General features: G+C 50.9%; 1 protein-coding gene and 1 pseudogene across 1 annotated transcript in view; both read left to right on the plus strand.

Moving 5' to 3' along the window:
• The window catches only part of SEMA5A (semaphorin 5A), a 384,915-nt gene that overhangs the window by 40,171 nt on the left and 322,608 nt on the right, over window positions 1–22,136 (plus strand). The gene's annotated exons all lie outside the window — the stretch shown is intronic.
• On the plus strand, window positions 3,548–3,666 carry LOC118607109 (annotated as a pseudogene).

Below are 22,136 nucleotides of genomic sequence, written 5' to 3' on the forward strand. Positions count from 1 at the left end.
TCTTCTCGTTCGTGTGGCGAGGCACCCTTCGATGAAAAATGCACACGTCAAGACCTGGCATGATTAAAACCTTCGGGAGCCTGGGGTTTCGCCAGACGGTGCTTTGCACATGTCTCACGAGCAGAAGTTTTCCTGTCATTCGTGAAGAACATTACTTCTCGAGGCCCCATGGGGAAGATATCCGTCCCATCGTCACCATCGATATGTGGCGAGTTTACAAATAATCGCGTCTGGGCCATGTGTTGTATTTAATAATGCATTATAATAACACAAAACAAGTTGAGGATTAATCAAAACTTTATAAACTGGTGCTAAATTGACTTAGCGATTTGCATCTGGCTCTGTGTGGTCGGCTTGTTGACAATAACTTATTAAAAAAAATTGCCTCGCAATTTTTTCTTAATTGCATATGTCGTGCTGTAGGGTGATGCAGAAGATATTAAAATATGAGTAACAGACGGGAGCTGGCTAATGGAGCTTCGCAACCCATAAATTTTCTCATTATTGGTTTCTATTTATTTATGTACCTAATTCTGTAAAATAAAAATTTTCCGGGAGAGCACTGGCTTCAGCCTTTTTTTCCCTCACTTTTCCTACACTTCTTTATCTCTCTTTCTTTGCTCAGGAATCCACTCGGGGTTTGGCTTTTATTAGTGAATGGATATTGCCGACACCTAACCCGGTAACGGCGGTGGCATTCGCGTCTGGCGATGGTGGTTTTGTGATGTGTCTGCTCAGCCATAGTTCCCTTATTCTTAGTTAAGATGACAGAAAAACGAAATGCTGAAGAGTCAAAGTGCCCGTTTCTGGACCATGAGAAAAGATGTCAATCGTGAAACTTGAGGCCCATACGTTAGCTTACTTATAGAGCCTACTGTGTGCAGGGCGCTGGCTGATATTTAGGGGTAAGGGAGGCGTTGGCTGGGTTTCAGACAGCTAGCGGTTTAATGGGCGGGGGGAGACCATATATCCCAGTAATCAGGCTAACGAGGCGTCTGCATGCCCCACAGGACGCCAGGCCACATCGCGCCGTTGCCGACAGTGCGATTCTTGCGACCTTGTCGTGTATTCATGGCCAGAGGCGCTCATCGTTCTCAATCCATTCCTTGTTTTTCCTTTTCTCCGGTTTGCCTTCGATGACTTTTCAATGTGGGAAAGTTGACTCCAGTGGGAATAGAAAGAGAAGAAAGAAACGACACTAAGCTATTTGACGTTTTCCCTTAAAATGTATACTTTGTTTTTCAATCACCCCATAAAGGTTTGTGACGTTTTAAGAGTAGAGTATTGAGGTTGATTTTTGTGAAAAGCTCCTGGGGTGGGAGCGGGGGCATCATCCATTTTTATGACCGGCCGCTCCACCAGGTGGCTCCGCAGAGGCGGGGGCATCCTCATGGTTGGGGCGGGGACCCTCCTCACTGGTATTCACACCCCCGAGTGTGTGCACGCATTTGCTTGTGACATTATCATAACTGTGGCGTGCATAGATAGATGTTCACGACGTTCCTTGCAGCGCGCGGTAACTAATGTGTCTGTCCGATGGCATACATTCTGTACTCGTTCATTACGTACCCCAAACAACTCCACGAAGTAGATGCAGAAGGAAAACTGCGCGCGAACCCTGCCGAACCCTGATTCTGGGTGTGATTTATCACCTAGTGGAAACCCCAGTGTGCTCAGGTCTAACCAAAGGTATGGCAGCCCCACGGCTTAGAAGGAACAGATTTTTGTTTTACTTAAAATAATGGCATCCTCAAAGGGAATAAAAAAAGAATTTAAGCACTTTGAAATATCCTACAGCGACTTTGGTTTTGAAGTAGGTTCATGCGCATATGAACAAATGTTCTTTGCTGAAATTCCTTGTTTTAATTTCAGAATGAATATTTTAATATATACACTCAGTTCACAAGAATTTTTAAAGTAAAAAGTGCCAAAGGGTGTGTTTATTATTTCTTAAATAGAAACTTTAACATTTTAACCAGATGCTTTAGATATCATAACTTTCTGTATGTGGATTGATGTCACCAATAAATGCTGGTCTATAGGACAAAGTACTTGTTTCAGAAATACATCTTGCATAATGTCTAAACTTAACCTGGGGCATGTATATTAATCACGGTCTAGAAACAGGACCATGTCATATAACCTGTGTCTTCTCATCTAAAAAGAGGGCAATAGTGACCTCACTCAAGGTTAAAAGTTAGGAAGATCAAGGAAATTTTGCAAACACTAAAGTGCTATACAAATATTAGTTTGGTGGGGCCACGGGAAAAGGGGAATTGTCAGAAGCTGACTCATCATAGACCCAGGAGTGGAAAGTCAGGTGCTGGGAGCAGCGTGGATTGCAAAGCTTCCCAGGTGAGTCTGGGAAGACTCAGAGCAGCAGGTTGGAGAGTGACTGGCCAGGCAGATCCATGTGTGTCCTGCACAGATTCTGTTCTGATCGAGTGTCGAATCTTTGGAAACTCACTTGGAAAGCAGAAAGATGATATTTAAAGATGGAGGCTGACTTCTTTTGTTATAGACCTAGTCGATTTTAGATTGAACGTATTACCTTCAAGTTCTATTTCTATGGATGTCTTGAGTTGGAAAGTTAAAAGATTAACTTTGTTGCATCTTCTTTGTCTCTCTCTTTGAGGTCAGGGTCAATGTCTTTTTTTTTTTTTCAAATTTTTTAAATTATGAAATTAAAAAAAAATTTATCATTATTCCTATAGCACCTGGCTAATTATGCCCAAGGAAAGAGCTCTGTGGATAGTTGCTGATTTAATTTGGTTTTATTAAAAGGGGATCATTAAGCTCAGTCTTTATGGAGAACATTTGGAAAGACGGATTCAGATAAGAACATGGCCCACTCTTATCTAAAAGTTCTATTTTTTTTTTTTATTTAATTAAAAACAGACACGATTTTGCACATGCTAGAAATAAATGCTACTTGTTAGGGGTGTGGTAACCGTACCTCTGTTGCGTTGAACCTAGGCAACTTGAGAGATAAAACAGATGATTTGTTTGGTTCACTGCTAGAAAACATTTTTTTTTTAAGTTTTTTTTTTTTTTTTTTTCTAGAAAGGTCAGTTCTGAGTTGCTGCTAGTGCGTGTGTCCCTTCATTGGGTGCTGGCACCTTACTGACTTTGCATCAAAACCGTCACCTAGTCAGCATTCTTCACATCCGTTTCCCAGGCGTGACAGGCAGTAAGTAGAGCATGACTTAAGTTCCTTGCAAGGACATAGCACACATTTCTAAGAAGGAAAAACGCAACAGCATCGACTTAGCTTTGCACATTTATAGTTGGGAGGAAACTAACTTTCATCTCATTATTAAGGGCTGTCAGGCCCTAATTAAAATTTTCTCTTCTGCTTCCCCGGCCCCAGCGTTTGCAGTTAGCTCTGCTTTATTAATGGGGACTATACTGACATCATCCCCATCGGAAAGAATAAGTTGATAATTAATTCTTAATGTTACTAGAGCATCATTCTTGAAGAGTCTTGCAGTAATCAAACTAGGCGAGTGTGGGTAACATAGGAGGAAGCTATTTTGAAAGAAGTAGGGTCTACGGCCATGCCACCGTGAATAAGCCTGATCCCGTCTGATCTCGGAAGCTAAGCAGGGTCGGGCCTGGTTAGTACTTGGATGGGAGGCCACCCAGGAAGACCAGGTGTTGTAGGTATTAAAAAATATATATATTAAGGGATTGCAAACTGGCAAAGTCCTTGCAGTCTGTGAGGTCAACCAAGGGTTGCCTCGTCTGAAAGAAAAAGAAGAAAAAGTATGAATTTAGGATTTTTTAACTTTTCGAATAAATATTACTATGTGGTGAAGATAGAATGCTTTTATATAAAATATTTTAAATGTATTAATTTATAATTATATGTTATATATTAAATATATTATGCATATAAATCAGTAGGGTTTTTTTAGAGCAGTTTTAGGTTCACAGAAAAATTGTGTAGGAAGTGCAGAGATTTTTCACGTGGCCCCCGGCCCCCCTGCACCCCCGCAGCTCCCCTGCTATCCGCTTCCCCCGCCAGAGGGACCCGGCGTTCTCACCCACAGTGGTTTAATCAGGGCTCACTCTCCGTGCGGGGCGTTCTCTGGGACTTGACGAACGGGCAGTGATGTGACTCCCTCGCTATATGTCGTGCAGAGTCGTTTCACCGCCCTGAAGCCTTGTGCTCCACCCGTTCATCCTTCCCTAAGCCCTGGTGGCCACCGATCTTTGTGCGGTCTGCACAGTCTGCCCTTTCCAGAATGTCACAGAGCCGGAATCGTACAGAACACAGCCTCTTCAGATCACCCTCTTTCGTTTAGGATCGTGCATTTAACGTTCCTCTGGGTCTTTTCAGCTTGATAACTCATGTCTTTTTAACACCGAATGCTATTTCGTCGTCTGGGTGTACCACTCACCTACTGAAACGCATCTTGGTGCCTTCCATGTTTTGGCCATTATGAATAAGACGATATGCCTTTAAAGAAAATCTCTTTCATGCAATTTTCTTACAGATAAAGATTTCTGTAAAAATAAAAAGCAAACGGAATTAAGGTGTTGCAGACACTCAGGAGATGGCGAGGAGCCGGGCGTCGGGGTTCCGCGAGGCTTGGGTCCTCTGGCGTCCAGTCCCCGTGTGTTAGCTTCTTACCCAGGTCGTAGCATGTGGAATGTGTGGTTTCCCCATTCAGGTAGTTAGTGACGTCTCTCTCAGGGTTGCCCAGGAGTCCAGTCAGTGCAGTGATTATGCAAATGGTCTCTGATGTTATGCAGATGTGCCTCTAAGTCCCCATCAGAACTTCCCATTCCTATGAATTTAAGCAAGTTTCCTAATCCTCCTGAACCTCAAATTGCTCTTCTAGAAAACCCGTCGACAATGCCTTCTGGTGACGTGTGCACGGAGCCTGGCACAGGGAACGTGGTCACTAGGTGGCTGTTGGTCTTGTTCTCATCCCTGCCACTGAACTTACCACTTTCCAACTTACAACCGTTGCTTATTGTGCAGTTTAGTCTTTTTTCCCTGTAAAAATAGGAGCTCTGTGAGAGCAGATGTGTTTATCTGACCTGTTACTGGTGAGTCCTCGGTGCCTACGTGAGTATCCGATGCACTTTATAAAAAGCCGTGGAGTGAACGAACTTCGAATTGAATCCATGGACTTTGTAGGAGCTGCCACGTGCCTTTTGTCTGTACTGCAGGAAGAATGATCGCAGACCTGCCAAGGAAAGAGTGTGAGTAGTAGAAGTAGCGTTCGTCCAGAAATCGAGGACCACTACTGGCAAATCGATTAATTTTATCTGTGAATAAGGCTCTCTACTCATCACTGTAGAACTACCCAATTTATCTGTAAGAAAGGAGAGCGCCAGGTCCCTTTATGGCAGATCAAATGGAAAAGGCGAAAAAGTTTTTCTTCTTTTACTATTTTCGTATTTGTTTTTATTTTTCCATTTTAACACTTTCACAGTGGCAACTTAAAGGTGGCCTGATGAAAATAAAACTTTAAAGTTGACGATAGAAATCTGAACCTGTCTTTAATCAGAGAATTGGACAATGCTTATCGCTTTAGATATTTTGCCTGCATTTCCACCTCTTTGCGTTTTTGAATTGGATGTACAATCTAGGCATATGCATAGAAAAGAATTTCAAAGGCCCTGGTGTACTTACTATAGGTCGAGTGGCTGCTATGGGCAGAGGGTATGATGGCTGGACAGGTCCCAGCTCTCAGGTGGGGAAACTGAGGCAAGGGGGTGTGTGATACTAATACAGCTCCTCTTGCCCAGCGTTGAGCTGTGGGGCGTGATAAGCCAGGCGCTGGCCACACTCGGTGGAGCGCCGAGGAGGAGAGCCTGTCACAGTCTGGGGACGGGAGACTTCATTTCTTCCCTTCGAATGTGCCATGTGGTTCTGACAAGTCTGGCTTTCGAGCCGCTGCGCGAAGCTGAACGAGAACAGGTGGGAGTTCGTTTGCTCTCACCTCTTCATCTAGAAGAGGGCGCAGAGGGTCAGCAGGTGACGCGCCGCCGTGGGAACGGCGTAAGCTTGGGAGTTAGACCAGCTTCCACGCGTGGTTCTGAGAGACGAGTCGGAAAAAGAAGGAGGTTTAAGGCGTGGGTGAAATGGGAGGCATTATCAAGGATACTGCCCCCTTGGGTGGCATGGCGGCCACAGGCCCCCTCTGAGACGTCTCTGAGTAGGTGTGCCCCAAGGAGCTGCAGGAGCGGGGGGCGCGTCTTCTGGCGAGGTGTAGTTAGGCGTCGGCGCAGAGCTGCGCGTGCCGGTTATTTGAAGAGCTGCACTTCGCCCTCCCGTGTGATTACCGGGACGGGCTGCCGCCTGGAGGAGGAGTGCGTGTATTTATTACATGTCCACTGGAACGAATGCTTTTGAAATAAAACACTGATGACCAAGGCGTAATTTTACTGTAACATTATTTTAACAGGTTTTTTTTTTCTTTTTTGGATACAGAAAAATTAATGATGCATCATATGAAACAAAAAATGATCTTCTCTTCTCTTCTCTCATTCCTTCTTAAAAATCCGTCTTATGGTCTCCGAAAGCGGCAACGTAAGGACAGCGTTCTGCCAGCCAGATCTTGCGTTAGTTTAAGTCAGATGTGTTATGCGTGCTTTCGAGTCTCTCTTCTGCCGCGTGAAGCCATCAGTCAGTGCAGGGTGGGCTTTGTCATGTTCTCAAGTTGCGAACTTTGCTCTTTTTTGAGTAAGCGAGCAGAAGAAAGTTGACAGTTCTACTTGCTAAGTGCATTTATTTTGAAGACATTTTCTCCGACGTCTTACATATGTTTGATCATTTTACCTATCCATTCTCACTAAGGAATTCGGTTTTGTTTTTTTTTTGGGGGGGGGGGAGGGAACAGATAAGAATCATTTCTTGACCTGGTCCCTTCTGTATTTACAAAATTCTTTCTGTTTACTTCACATAGTCCGCGCCGACAGGCTCACTCACGCGTCTTCTCCACGACCGCCTAGCCAGGAGAGTAAAAACGCCGTCTGTCTGTTCGTGAGGGCGAGGCGGCGCCGATCAAAACTCAGCATCGCACAGCTATAACCTGGCCGTCTTGAGCAGTGCTCGACGGCAGTGTGTTCAGAATGAAGACTCGCTCGAGTGACCTATTAGACAGCAATTTGCACTTGGACTCGGCATGGATGAGAATGTTAGAGACCACGCCCATCAGCAGAGCTATAGTCGTTCCCCTGGGGACTGCGCCCCTCCTCCCCGGGTCTGCTTCAAGGGCACTCCTGCGTCTCCAGTGTTAAATGCCCACTCCACGTTTTAATTCTGTTTGAGTTATTTCAGCTATGCTACTTGAAGAGGGCTTTTTCTCCACATTTCTGATACTCAGAACGAACATTATGGACTAGACATATTTGCATTGTAATCCACAGGATCTAGCACATTCCATGTAGTTGTGGCCAAAAAACCCACTTAGGACCGCGTCCTCTGGTCCCCCCCGGGCCCCTTCCCAGAGGCCACTTCTCCATGACCTACACGTCTTCCCTGACAGAGGCTTGTGTCGTAAGAGGGACTACGAAGGTATGTTTATGGAAAGTCTGATGTTTTCACTTCTGCGCATTTTTAATTGCAATTAAAGAAACTCTGTGTGCTGGGCCAAGCACAGCATTTACTAAGCATCTATAAACACATTTTACGAAAAAGCCTACATTTTGTGTGTTTTTTTTTCTCGAACAATTTTCATTCTAATCAAAAGAACTCACTGTTGTTAGTTTAATTCTCCCTTTGTCCCTAGGTTTTTTCTAATTGGGCCAAAGCTATTGAACGAGGCTTTTCACATGTCATTGTAAATGTCACCTGACGATTTGGACCTCAGGAAAGCCGGGGAGAGGTGGTGTGTGAGTCTCACTCGAAGTTTTCAGTTGTTCAGAGAGAGGCAGTGGTCATGGAAATGGGAAGCGGTTTCTCTCTGGAGCTAAATGCGAAATAAATAACAACCAGAAACCGTACCGGCTGAACAAACTGACTAAAGAACATTTCAAAAGATGCTTTGCGGACAAGGGCGTGTTGACTTAAAATGCAAAAAAACGAAACAAAACAAAACACAGAAGCGTAGTTCATATTGACATTTACTCAGTTCGGAAGGAGCTTCATAGACTTCTAACATTCTCTTTTCCATCATTTTTTTTTTTAATTCAATGGTGGATTTCAAATAAACCTCAACATTTCTATGTTTCTAGAAAAGACCCCAGTTGGGGAAATTTTATTCTAGAATGCAAGCCATTGCAAGTAAACACTTGTAATCTAGGGGGCAGATAAGCAATGGAAGGCGTAGACCCCTTCGACTGAGGCTCAGTTAACCTGAGGACAGCGTCTCATGCAGGCGTGGGGCAGGCATACATCGGTCATGAATTTTTCCGACCTGAGGGAAGTAGTGAATAGCGGACTATAGTGACATTAAAATACGACAGCCCACAGCGGTCTTCCCCAACAAGCTTACCCGGGGCAGGCAGCGTGCGTCGTGTCTGGAGTTACGTGATAAGTGCCACTTACACATCGTGCAAGCTGCCGACTGCCCGCCCACCAGTGCGATCCAGGAGTGTGGTTGGTCCAACCTCAGCTTACGCCCGCAGGTGCCCGTCTCGCCAGATTTTGCCTGTCTAAGACGAGGGTGGAGGAATCGCACAGGTGAGCATCTGCAGCACCGAGGCAGGACGCAGACTGTCGCCAGCTCTGAGGGAAATACGGGGAGTAACTAACTGGCTTCTTCCCGTGAAGAGTGGGGAACGGCTGGAGAGGCTTGGGTGCCCAGTGTGACTTCGTGCTGTACTGGAAGTTTTTGGCTGCCCCCTCCCCAAAACACAAGGTTATCAATGATCAGCATAGAAGAAATAAGAATTTAGTTGGGTTTCAAGTTCCAAAATAAATATGCAAAAGCCGATAATCGTCTATTTATCAGCCACACTTGGGTAATACATAATAAGATAATGTGATCCCATTCGTGATGGCAGCAAAAATGCAACATATTTAAGAATTAGCTTAAAAGAACGGGTACAGCCCGCGTCGGTCTTTGGAGCCTCTTCCTCTCACGTTGGTTTTCCCGAGGTTCTTGGCCGTTTGGTCATCGTGAGAGTTCGTAGTCTCCCGCCCGTGGCCGGGATTTCGCTCTCGTCACCCAGAGCTGACCGAGGCTGATGGGGCTGTGGATGCAGCAGGTTTTCTGGTGCCTCCGGTGCTGCCGTCATTCCGGGCCACCCCCTTGCCTCACTGGCCCAAGTACTCACACTGGTACCCATCCTAAAGAAGACGCTCCTACTGCTCGAGCCGGGGTGGGGGTGGCAGGCAGCGCCGTTTCCTGCTTCCGAATGGGCTTCCCCGGGGAGCCCCATGGTACCCCTCTCTTTCTCTTGCTGGCTGTGTCTGTAGGTTCTGCGCTTGGAGGAGTCCTAGGGCACCGCTGCATTTCCTAGGGACCTTTCTCATCCGTATTCGAGGCCATGACTTCTTTTCTCTAGGTGAGCTGATGTCCTTTCTGTCTTCTGGAGATTCTTGCCCAGATGGCCCTTCTCCTTGTCTTCTAGTATCTTCACGAAAATTTTCTTTTAAATGCACAAAGCCTCTTTGCCATTTCCAGGATCTATGGATGAGAAAAGGAGGCAGGTACATGTGCTCGGATGGCTAGCTTGGTCCTACCCGGGGACAGGACTTTGAGCGACACAAGGGTTCACACGGGACCCCCAGGTAGGGCTGCCAGATAAGGTATTGGATGCCCATTTCAATCCGAGCTTTAGGTGAACAATGCAAAGTTGTGTGAGCATAAATCTGTCCTGTACGCACTCTAAAAAAAAAAAAGTATCCACTGCCGATGTGACATTTACGTTTGACCTGGAAAACTATGTCATTCGTCTGCAATTCAGATTCCACTGCACGTGCTGTGTTTTTGTTTGCTGGGTCTGGCCATCCTCCCCACGGGCGTCTGGTGAGCAGAAGCCACACCACTCTCCAGGTGCTCGTGTTATGGAGGGCGGGGGTGGAGGAGAGAACGGCCCGCACTTTAGGGAGCTGAGCACGGGTCTTCCTGGAGCCCCAGCACTGCCGGTGCATCAGACAGTATCCACCCCGGGAAACAGATCAGGTGCGAAGCCAGGGGAACGAGACTGACCTACTTCGAATTGCTCAGGTGCCTTCTCAGTGCCAGCTTCATGATCATCTCAGTCTCCGAGGGCCGCTGTACTAAAGTAACATGCACCGCGTGGCTCCTGAACAACACGAGTTTGTTTCTCACAGTACTAGAGGCGAGAAAGTCCAAGATCACGGCGATGGCAGGTCCAGTGTCTGCTAAGGGCCCGAGTTCCGGTTCATAGCCAGTGTCTACTCACTGCTTCTCACATGGTGGTGGGGTCAGGGGAGCCTTCTTGGGCCCTTTTTATAAGGGCACTGATCTCATTCCTGAGGACTCCACCCATATGACCTAATCACCCTCCCAAGGTTCCCACCTCCTAACACCATCGACCTATGAACAGGGGCCGGGTCGGGGGAGGGAGGGGAAAGTGGACAAATATTTAGATCGTAGCAAAAATTAAGTATATGATGATCTAAAAAATAGTTAACTGTGAATAAATGAATTTCTAACAGTAAATTCATATTAATGATGAATAACACTTCAAATGTGATACCATAGTCACTGAATTATTTCTAGTATTTTGCTTGAAATGTAAAACAGCTCTTCAGAAGTATTATCGAAACACGCTTTTTAATTACAGTTCCAGCATTCCTATTTAGTACTGTTAACTCCAAAGACGTCGCATGCTGACTGTGACAGCTAGCTAAATGGCCGTTTGTGCACAGCCTCCCGATGGCATGCTAGATACAAAGCAGCGTGTTAAAACGTTAAAACGCCGAGATCGCTGAGGAGCTTTTTATATTTCCCTGACCGTGGGAGGTCAATGAAATAATGCCAGCAGCTAATTATTGTTGACATATTAGTGAAATGATTGGAAGAACTATAAACATCACTTCCATTTTGATGTAATGGGATCAAGCTTTGCCTTAACCTTTGGAAGGAAATTCTTTATAAATTTCCTTCATTTTAATGGTATCAAGTTGGAAACCTGTTTCTTTTTTTAACTGAAGAAAATCCGTGGATAGCAATAATTTTATTTCTCGTTTCATCGTTGTTCTCGGGTGACAGGATTTTGGTTTTGTGCTTCCCGAGACCCCCGCATGACAGGACATGCGTCTGTGAATAAAGGATTAGCTGCCAGGAATCGCCGCGTTTGGGGGTCACATTACTTCCCGTTGTGGACATGTTGGCCAAACTGAGTCAGGCAGAAGGAAGTAACCGACCTCGACGTTGTCTGCGTCTTTAATAGGTTTTTTATTCTTTGTCTAATCCCTCACGGCTGCTTTTTTCCTCCCCTTTAAGTCTCAGAGTGTTTGTTTTTTTAAAGTGCACTCATTCTGTAACTTTAGCGTTTCGGTCTTCGGATTGGATTTACGTTTCTTCTTCTGAACGTTTTGATGCATAAGGATGCAATTTGAAGGCTCGGCGAGTACATACCCGGGCTCGGGGAGACCCGAAAATAAAGGAGGAAGAGCGCTCCATCCTCCTTAGGGCGTTTCCGGCGACCTTCATCCGCGTGGCCAGTCCTTCACTCGCCCGTGGCTGTCCCTTCTTCTGGCCACGCTGGACTTGCTGTTGGCCGTGACGTGAGGTCCGTGAGGGCGGTCGGCACGCGCGTGTGCCCTCGGCGCCGCGTCCAGGCTTCTGTCCTGGGCGGGGTTTCGCGTCCATCCATTTCCCCGCCGCCGTTAGCTCTGTCACCCTTTTAAACGCGGTCGGGTGCCGGCACCTGGGCTGCCAGGTGTTTCCTGAGGATAGCGGCAGAACCGATGGTGTGCCGAGAAGCTCAGAGAAGAGGAGGCGAGAGGTGGGGGTGGGAGGGGGAGGGGACAGGGACGGAGGAGAGGGACAGACCGGGAGCCGACGACGCAGAGCGGGACGAGGAGAGGGAGGAGGAGCGGAGCCGGCGCGAGGCCAGAGGGAACCGATCACAGTGGGGAGGTCGGCGGCGGGCGGGGGCGGCGGGGAGAGGAGGAGAGGCCGGAGGTCGGCGGCGGGCAGGGGCGGCGGGGAGAGGAGGAGAGGCCGAGAGGGCTCAGCACCAGCCGGCGGGAGCCCCGCCCGCCAAATGTCGCCGATGCGAGGTCTCTCCGTAACGGAGGCGCTTCCGAATCCGGGTTCGTGCCGCGATCATGTCACGCCACGCTTAACACAGTAGGGCAACAACAGAAGGGAAACGAGCGGTCCTTCGAGGTTTGGATCAAAGTCGGTATGTGCTTAAATTCCTAGGGCTTTTACAAAGGCAAATGCAGAGAGATAAAGGGGAGAGGCTCCCTTTAATGGTCTAGAATCGATGCTCGATAAAGCCCAGATGTGCCAGGAGCCCGTGCCCCAACATCCTCCGTTGAGATGTCTGTGCCCGAGTCCCGGTCCTCTGAGCTGCCCCTCTGCCTCGGAGGACCTCCGGTCCCCAGGGAAGGCCCCCGCGCTGGTGCTAAGGCGGGGGGACACTTTCCCTCGGTGTCACGCATGAAGGCGTGGCGGAGATCTTCGGGGTTTCCGGGGGCCGTGCCCTAAGTGGCAGGATGTCGGGCCCTGGTCAGCCCGCAGGTCCCCGCGGCGTCCTCGGCTCCCCTGCGTCTACCGCTGGCCTCGGCGCATATGACTGAAGGCGCGTTCAATGGCCGAGGAAAAGCGCCAGGGTTGGCGAAGATCGTTTCCGGGGTCAGTGAAGCTTCACGGGCAGCAGACGCTCTCGACGTTTCGTATACTGGACCATCTGTTCAATTTCAGTGAAACAAAGATAGTTAGAGATGTGATTTCCATTTTGCGCCTCTACCAGGGGCGTTGGCTGGCCCCGAGTCTCAACACAACAAGAGATGCGTTGCCGCATTAGAAATCTTTTTGGGGGTGGGGGTGGGCTGTGCCCTGTGTTCAGATAGGAGGACTGGTCAATGGTAAGGCCACCTTCTTACCGGCACCTCCTTGCCAGCGGCCTCTCGTGGGGCCTGGTCTCTAAGAGTCTGGCCTCCGTGGCGTCTCCGAGCGTGTGGGCGTCTCTGTTACTGCCTCTGCCTTCCAAACCCACGAGCGTGATCAAGAAACGGAAAAGGGGAGAAAGGGAAGCGGAAGTGAACGCGGACCGGAAACGGAAGAGCTAAGGTTGTAAGAGACTGCAGAAAAGGCAAAGGAAACCTGTAAGTCTGTGGCGTCAAAGTCTCCAGGACTTTGGTGGTCCGTCCCAGTGGGCAGGGCTGTGGGTTTGGATCGTCTTTTCGACGGCGATCATTCTTTCTCCCAGTCTGGCCGTCATAGTCCGTAGATGACTCAGAGGTGACTCTGGACTGACAACCAGAGGGTGACAGAGACGCGTTCCACACCGTCGCCAGGACAACAATAACCGGAAAAAGGTCCCCGTCAGAGGCCCACAGCTGCGATACCCGCAGTCGCGAGCAAAGCGAGACGGGGTCGGTGCCGCAGTCGTGACTCCAGACGCACGTTTGCCGCCGGTTTCCTGTCTCTTCCTGGTTAATTCGGGATCGTTCGGCACTCAAGGCCTCAACGGCTGCCCGCGTGTCCGCGGACCTTCACTCTACCTGGTGTGATCTGCCTGGGGCGACTCCTCCCCGCCGTGCACCGGGTCGAGCGTAGAAAGTCGGCCAGGTGCGGGGCTGCACACGCGGCGGCCGGCACGTCTCGTTTACACACCGAGCACACGACTCCCTGTTCCACGCGAGGCGGCCGGGCCACGAGGCTGCCGCTCTCAGGGGCTGGGCCGGCTCGTGCTGCGTGGTCCCCGCTCCTGATCTGCGGTGAGCGGGTTCCCTAATTGATCAAAGGATATGCATGGCTTATTCGTAGTCACAACAGCGGGGGTGCCACCAAAACCGACTCTAATTGGCTGAAAAAATGACCCTAAGATTTTATTGTCTGGAACCTTTCCTTTATGGAATTATTAGTGCTGTGTCCCCATCTCGATCAGCAGCAGCTAATGACTGATTTGCCTCGGGCGGTGAATATTCTCCGATCTGTTGTTAATCGCCCGGATGACTTATTTTGCTAACTTACAGCTTATGTTATTAGCTCACCTTTCAAAACAGGTTTGGATTTAGGAACAGAGTAAAAATTAAGCAATTTCAGCATGGTATTTTTTTTAATAAACCAAAACGTATTTGGTTGTTTTCCGATAGGCTAAACCAGGGGTTCATAACCAGGGGCGATTTTGTCCCCCAAGGGGCATTTGGCAATGTCTGGAGCCAGCTGCAGTCGTCACACCTTGGGGGGCGTGTGCAGGTGCTGTCTGGAGTGTGGAGGCCAGGGACACAGTGCACAGGATGTCCCCACAGTGACCGGCCACGGTGTCAGTAGTGCAGCCACTGGAAAACTTTGGTCTAACTAGATTCCAAAGGAGGGAAAAAAAGAGCGTTTACCAGAGTCCCCGGGGTGGGCATTGCGTTCATTCTCTCCCGTAAGGGGTGTTGTGTGAGCGCCGGCTAGGTGCCGTGCTGCCAGTGGGCAATGACGTGCGTGCCCGCGAAGGTCATCACCCAGCAACCTCCTGCGATGGTGGCTCTGTGGGGGACCAGCCATCGCCAGGACGACTCGCAGCCTGAGATGCCCCTCGAGACGAGTCGATCGCGCTCACGATTCGCGGTGCGGACGGGGAGCAGAGGCGCTTCTGTGACCTGAGAAGCGATCCTGGGAGAGGGTCCGTGCCCCGGAGAGCACGGCCTCGTGTCGCCGATAGTGACCACGTCTGCGTTTGCACTTGGTTCACGTCCCGGCGAGGTCCGTGTTGCTGCGGGTGAGCAAACCGAGACTCGGCGACAAGCTACAGGGCCCACGCCTGTCCGTCCCCCCGCTCAGTGCGTCCCTCAGGGTGCACCCTCGTGGGGAGAAGCAGCCGGTCTGACACCTTCCAGTGACGACAGGTGTTTTTACTCCTAAAAGTTGCGCTACGGTATCCGATTGAAGTTATGGTAAAGAACAATGGAGGATTAGAACAGCCGAAATGACAGACGCGCATGTAAAAGTCACAGGCTTATTGTCCTTGTCCCGAAGCTTGGGAGGGGTCAGGGACGGGGTCATGCTGATCCAGCGCGGGCAGAGCGTGGACGGGTGACCTGACCCCGTGCGGCCCGCTGCCCAGAGGGCGGTTGCTCTTCTAACGTCCCTCTCAAGGGCTCAGCGTGAGGCTCGGCGTGGAGGCATCAGACTTTTCAGGAGTTAGAGGAGAAACACGGAAAGCAGCTCCTGGGATGGACAGCCCCTCGGCCTCACTCACAATTAAGGAAATTTAAACTAGCAACTGCTTTTCACCTATCAGATGGGCGAAGATTAAAACAAATAAAAAAAGGGGAAATCTCCAGTGCCCGCAGGGGTCGATATGACTTAAGGGCCCGGCGGTGGTTTGGGAAGTAGCCCTCACGTGACTCAGCCTGGCGACTCCACATCTATGAGTTTATCCCGAATTCATTCCCCTCCACTTGTGCGGTGGTACAAAAGTGTTCATTGCCTTCTTATTTTTGATAGTGGACACACTCTAAATGTCCGCAAGAAGGGACCTGGTTAAGGAAAATAAGGAGTCATGCCTGGTCCTTGAGAAGAATGCGGCGCACCTAGTTTCGCGGTCGCAGAGACGTGTCTGCGCCATCATGAGCGGAGCCGACGGCCAACGGCACGTGCCGACCTTTGCATGCACGGCCGGTCGCGAGCAACGGAAAACTCCGAACGGAGCGGTACATCGGCCCGTGCCCGTCGGCTGCCTCGAGAACGTGGGCTAGGCGAAGGGAAGGCGGCCTTCGTTTGCGTGATGCCATGCTTTCAGTGATAACCACCGTATGTTAGTTTGCGATGGAAAACCTTTTCATTGGAAGTACGTTGCCCGAGCTCCTGTGAGTGGCCGGCTGCCGGGCCGGGCGCCCCTGACAAATACGAACGGGACGTTTCTCCTGCTACAGTGTAGCTTCCGGTCTAACTTAAGAAAAATACCTATTGGATAAAGTCACCCCATATTCTATTTTCGGGTCCTTAGTTTGTCAATCCGGAGAATTAGGTTAAAATAGAAATACAGTCATTTGGTACTGTGCTGGCGAATTATTATTTTTCACACATTTCTGACATAATTTTTTTAAAATATCATGAAGTAGAAATGTTATTTTAAAAGCTGCATTTTTTCATCAAAACTTATTGTGCCGCAGTCTGCGAGGTGCTCGCAGAGAGCCTACTACGCGACAGGCACTGGCGGTCCGTGGATGAGGGCGAGGTACGTGCCTCTTTCTTCTTAAAGTACAGGCGAGGGAACAAGACAAACAAGGAGCGGAGACTCGGATACGTCCTTACAATTGAGACGACGGGTATGGCGGAGCGACGGTTTGACAGGGCTGCCCACAAGAGACGGCACCGGCGAGGAGATGTGAGGACGAGGGGACCAGCTTGCGGGGTGGGGACGGCGTCCCAGTACGCGAGGCTCCTGCGACGGGCCAGGGCCGGCTGCAGGGCTCAGACTCTCAGGGCTCCCGAGAGCTGGCCACGGTGGCCGGGGGTGGCCGGAGCGCAGACAGGACAGGAAGCGGGGTCCAGCCGGCGGGACGCGGGGGGCCCCGCGTCGTGCGGCTTCCGCACTGCGCACGGCGGAGCGGCCGTTTCTGCTGTGAGGACGGAACCGGTTCCGAGATGTCAGGCGGACCCAGTTCTCCGAGAGGGAGCGGAGGGTGAAGTCCACACCGCAGGGCGTCCCTCTCCTGAGGACTTCGTAAATGGGCGGACCTTTAAACACGTGTAGCCTCATTCCGATGAAGTGCCAGACGTCAAAAAAGAAAAAGAAAGAAAGAAAGAAAAAGATAAGGCACGGACAGGCCGGTCCCTCCTTGGCCTTTTTCACGCAGACTCCTGTTTCCCGGTGCGAAGGTCTGTCCTCGCCTCCGATTCCTGTCTGTCACGGCTGTCATCCCTGCGTGTCTGGCTGCTGTCTGCGAATCCCTTTAACCTGTGGACGTTGCGGCTTGAACTTGCCTCGCGGCCCGGCCGAACCCTGCGTGCCCTGTTCAGACGTGGCCTTTGCCAGGTGCGCAGGGAGGGCCTGACTCAGTGGGGAGTCACTCCTGCCCTGGAGGAAGCCACTCCCCGGGCCTGAACTCTTCACCCCGGGACGGCTGTCTCCTCTCACCGTCTCGGGACACGCTCCGCCGGGCCCCTCATTGTTTAAACGTTTGTGTCGTGTGCTCTGAAACTGCTACTTGCGAGTAGATTTTTAAAGGTTTTTTTTACTGGTATCTTAAATCCTTCACATGGCTGGGGGACCTGGAAGTTCTTTCCTTACTGGCTTGCGTCACTCGTGTTAATTATGGGAAGAGACGAAACCCAACCAAACCAAATGAGCAACTTAAAACGTGGAGCCCAGAAATGGCCCGTAGTAAGGAAACAGCTTAATAAATAATGCTGTATAAATAACGTGATTATCCGGCAGTCGTTAAAAATCATGCTTTTAAAGGATTTCACTTTATATGCTTGGAAATGTATCTGATACATGTCTTATTCAATAAACATCAATTCTGTATAAATTTATTTATGTATACACACATATATACACACACACACACAGACTAATTCTGTAAAAATAATTATGAATAGATAAAAGACCGGAACGAAATGCATCAAAACGGTAATGGCTGTCATCTCTGGGTGGTCCATTTGCGCATGGCTCTTTTCTTTATTATTTCGTATTTTTATAAATTTTCTGCAACGGGTAAATGCAGATCGCACAACGAAGAAAGAAAGACTCGTGAGCACGTTAAGGACGTGTCCGGGAGCGATGGGCTCTGGGGCGCATCTGGCGGCGATGGCGAGGCTCCTTCCCGCGCCCCTCCTGCCTCTCCCGTCCCTCAGGGTGCGCCGCTCTGGACGATCCCTCGGGCGGGCGCTCCAGACTCAGCTCGGGGCGATTCCTGCGCCTGCGGAACAAACGTGCCGCACACGGGACAGCGCCGCGCAGCGTCCTCAGGACCAGCTCTGCTCTTCCGGCCCGGGGCGGGGCCTGCTCGCTGGGCGCCTTGTCCTCACGGCACGGAACCGATTTCCTGAGTCACGCAGCGTTATCGGGGTGCCAGACAATAACAAAAACCCAGACCGAAAACCTCCACTAGAGCGGGGCATGATGCCGTTTGTATGCTCGGACGTGTCAAGAGGCAGATAGAAGAGAAAACACAAGAGCACACGAAGCCGAGCACCGCCGAGCTGCTCGAGGAGCACTGGGGGGAACAGTTCCTGAAGGGAAGAAGCCTTTAGGAGACGTGCGCCTGGCCGTCTGCATTTGGAGACACAAGCGGCCAGCCAGCAGCTTTTTGCTATAAGTTAAGAAAACGCGGCGTTCCGTCGTCGGTCACGGGCATAGGTCCCTCAGTGTAAAGAGCGTGCCGCCCCTGTACGAAGAGTAGCAGGTTGTCACTCTCCTGCTTTCTCGAATTCTTTCCAGTGAAATCGGAAATACGGATGTTACGCCGAGCACTTAATTTTGAGTAAATGTGTCTGCTTGTGACTGCGTTGTTCGGCTCGGTATTTAATGAATCTGGTTAAAGGGAATGCGTCCAGACTTACTGGTGGAGAAAACTTCATTCGACACAATGCACAGGACTTACGACACTTCGCTGTGCTGTGTGTTTTGGGTATTTAAGAAATATGTGTCTCTTGCTTATTCTCATCCAACCCCAAACCGGTTGCTTTGGCAACAGCCTTTCTGAATTTCCAGAAGTCACGGCTAGTTCTAAATCTGGCACTGAAGCATTTCCTGTCTCTGGTGGTTATGGGCTGGCGGGAAGAGGCCACACCGTTCTGTCCCTGCCTGACTCAGTCAGTGACCCAGAAACCCCGGGGAGCGGAGCTGCGCGGCGGGCGGAACCGGCTCGGTCCAGCTTCCCGTGATGAGGTTCGTCTCAGCTGCCCCGCCGGGCAGGGCCGCGGGACCGCCGTGGGCGGCGTCCTGCGGGAACTGAGAAAGCAGCCTCGTTCATCCCCCGGGCGCCCACGTCCCGCCTCGTGTAGACGTAGGGCGTGGACTCTGGGAGTCGGGGAATCGCGTTCTCCTGGCTCCTCAGTTAAACTCAGCCTCACCAAGGGCCGGATCTTCTCCCGGGGGCGAGGCGGAGTCTGTTCCTGTGGGATCCTGGATGAGGTTCACGCCTCCAGCTTCCCAGGACTCTGGAAAAGCCTCTGCCCTCAGCCACGTCCTCTAACTGAGAAAGCCGTCCTCGTCATAATTATCGTTAATGATCTGGTCAAAAGCTGCGCTCTGTCTTGCAGCTCTCCTGAACAGGATGACAGGAGGTAGCAGTGTCGGCATCGGTCGGCGGGCCGGGCTGCGTAACAAAAAGCCCCAGCTCCTTTACTCCAGACAGCAAGTGTCTGCTCCCCGTTCGTGCCCCCCGTGCGTCCGGGGTCGGTGGAGGCTCTGCTCTGCGTGATGCTGTTTCCGGCGCGCAGGCTGACTTCCGAGGCCCCTGTCACCTGCAGCGTCGCCGGCCGTCGTGATGGGAAGGAAGAGGACACGGTAATGTTGAGCCCTGACTTGTTCTAAAGGCTTCAGAGGGACACGGTCCCTTCCGCTTAGGCCTCATTGGCCGGAGAAACCGCGTGGCCCTTGGCAGTTTCGGTGGGGAGCGGGGATTCTGCCAGGAAGACAGGGCCACCGCACTCGACACCCCGAATTCGTTTCCTTGTTTCTTTCGTGCCAGGCCTTGTCACCCCGACCTTTGCTCACGTAGTGTCACGTGCTTCACTGCTCACAGCGGGGGTTCCGTCGTGACCCCCCCGCCCCACGGCCAGCCCCACGGAGGGTGAGCACGTGCCCGGGGCGCCCGGCGAGTGGGGCAGGGTTGGCCGTGGATCCTGGCCACGTCCGCATCCCCAGGGCCCGAGATCACGGCAGAATCATCTCAGGCACACAACGCGTGGGCAAGCAGCTCGCTGCCGGGAGTCTTCCGACTGCGCCTGCCGGAGAAATGAAGGCCGGGGACGTCCCAGACGTCACGCGGGGTGCCTTTACCGGGGGTGCGGGCCGGAGTTTGCCTCGTCTCCCTCCAAGGCCGACGCCTGTGCTCCGCCCTCACGGCCCCCTTCCCGGCCGTCGTCCCTGGGGGACGGGCCGGGCCCTCTGCGTGTGCTCGTGACTGTGTCCTTCAGCTCGGTGTCTCCTCTAGCACACGCGCTCTCATTTCACGAATGAGTTGTGGGTGGCATGCCCAAAGTCACACGCACGCCGCAAGTCACAGGGTCGGGACTAAAAGCCACGGTTGTCCGACTCAGAGCTTGTCCTCTAACCCATTTGCAGCGTACGGTTTCAGTAACAACACTGCAAACCCCTGAGGGTCTGCAGAGGCTGCTTTGGTTTTACGCCTGCCATGGGATCCGGGGTTGAAAACTCTCCTGCCATTGGCGGCTTGGAAGACAAGCAGCGACAGTTGCCGTGAACCCCAAGGGCCTCTCGCTCACCCTCGTAGGGTCCCCCTCACTTGTAGGATTGCCATTTACATCTCAGTGGGATGGAGCAGACAAGTGGAGGGCTGGCCCCCCGGCTTCCTCGCTTACAAGCAAGGTCGCGAATCTCTTGGAGCCTCATTTTTCTCACATGAAGAATGCGACAGGTTTCAGGCTAAGACCCCCCCCCCCCGCCCCCCGATTCATGAGGTGTTTTCTGCAGTTGTTTATTGAATGGTGGTGGTTTTGGGGGGATGGAGAACAGTTAGCTTTCTCTCTTCTCCAGCAGCTCCCCCCTCGCCGTTCCCGCTAAGCGCTCCGTCTAACTACAATCTGCGCTTTCTGTAAACATGGCTTCGTGCCAAAGGCTCTAGCCTTGCTTTGCAACCCAATGCCGCTCTCAAGCCCCGGCAGGAGAGAAAATTTAGAAGGGTCAGAAAAATTAGCCTAGTAAAGCAGGTGAAAGTGGAGGTTGATCTAACATGCTGGAGAACAATGTGGTATGTATGAAAAGCTTTAAACAGGTATAAATCCGTGATTTATCTTCCACAAGTCTGTCCTGAGGAAATGATCAGAAGGATTTCTGTTCATGTGGCCTCACGATGGCAGCAATGGGAGACCACCAAAACATCCAGCAGTTGGGGATTGGCCAAGTAAATGGATGCTACTACCGTTTGAGGGATCGCTTTGTGGCCATTTAAAGCACATTTTTGAACCGTCAAGGATTTGGGTAAAAATAGGTAGCGTAACCCCAATTTTACGTAATAGAAATGAATTCACATGCACAGAAATTTGTAGGCAGGCCACACCCCTAGCCGTGGCCAGAAATCGTAACCCACCACCCAGACATTGCTCACCACTGTTACGTCCTTTTTTCTTTTTTTGTGTGTTTTCCAAAATTTATTACGATAACGATATAGTCCGAAAAAATGTTATAATTTATTGAAGGGAAGCTGAAGAAGACACGGAGGAAAGTCGGAACTCGTGGGTGAACGTTTCAGGTCGCCATGGGAAACAGCAGGACACAGAGGCCGCCGTCGGGGGGCGAGGCCCGGGCGAGCTTTGTTGAGGTCGTAGGGTCTACATTTCAGTAACGGGGGCGTCCGCCAGCATCTCACGTCAGACAGCTCTAATTTGGCAGAATTACTGTCATCGACTGTTATTAGAGCTGCACCAGAAAACCGTGTCTACTCCCTTTATTTTAAATGAAATCTAATCACAAGTTTCCCGCTGAGTAATGACAGCCTCCGAGCGGCCGCTCCTGCGTTTTGGGCGGCAGCCTGAGTCAGCGGGGCAAGGGGCGGCCCGCGGTCCTGGGTCCGGCCTCGGTTACCCAGATGTGACTAACGCCGATCTTTCTACGGCCCCGGGCACGGCTTCTTACCTCTCTCTGTGCCCCATAAATGGCGGTAACCATACTCGTTTGCTTTCCCGGCTCCCTAGGGTGTTGTAAGGATTAGGTGGACTTTGTTAGCAAAAGGACTTTGAAGTTTTAGGGCCCTGGATGGTGTTACTTAAAAAAAACCTGTAAAACTTTCAAGGGCAGCAGTTCCCTTATTTGTGGCATTGAGGAATTCCGCAGAAGGAACCAGCCTCCCACAGGCTCGACGCCAGGCCCACGCTGGGCCCGGGCGGGCTCAGGCCTGCCAG

Source organism: Rousettus aegyptiacus, unplaced genomic scaffold (genome assembly GCF_014176215.1).
Source record: "Rousettus aegyptiacus isolate mRouAeg1 unplaced genomic scaffold, mRouAeg1.p scaffold_m13_p_8, whole genome shotgun sequence".
Taxonomy (NCBI): Eukaryota; Metazoa; Chordata; class Mammalia; order Chiroptera; family Pteropodidae; genus Rousettus; species Rousettus aegyptiacus.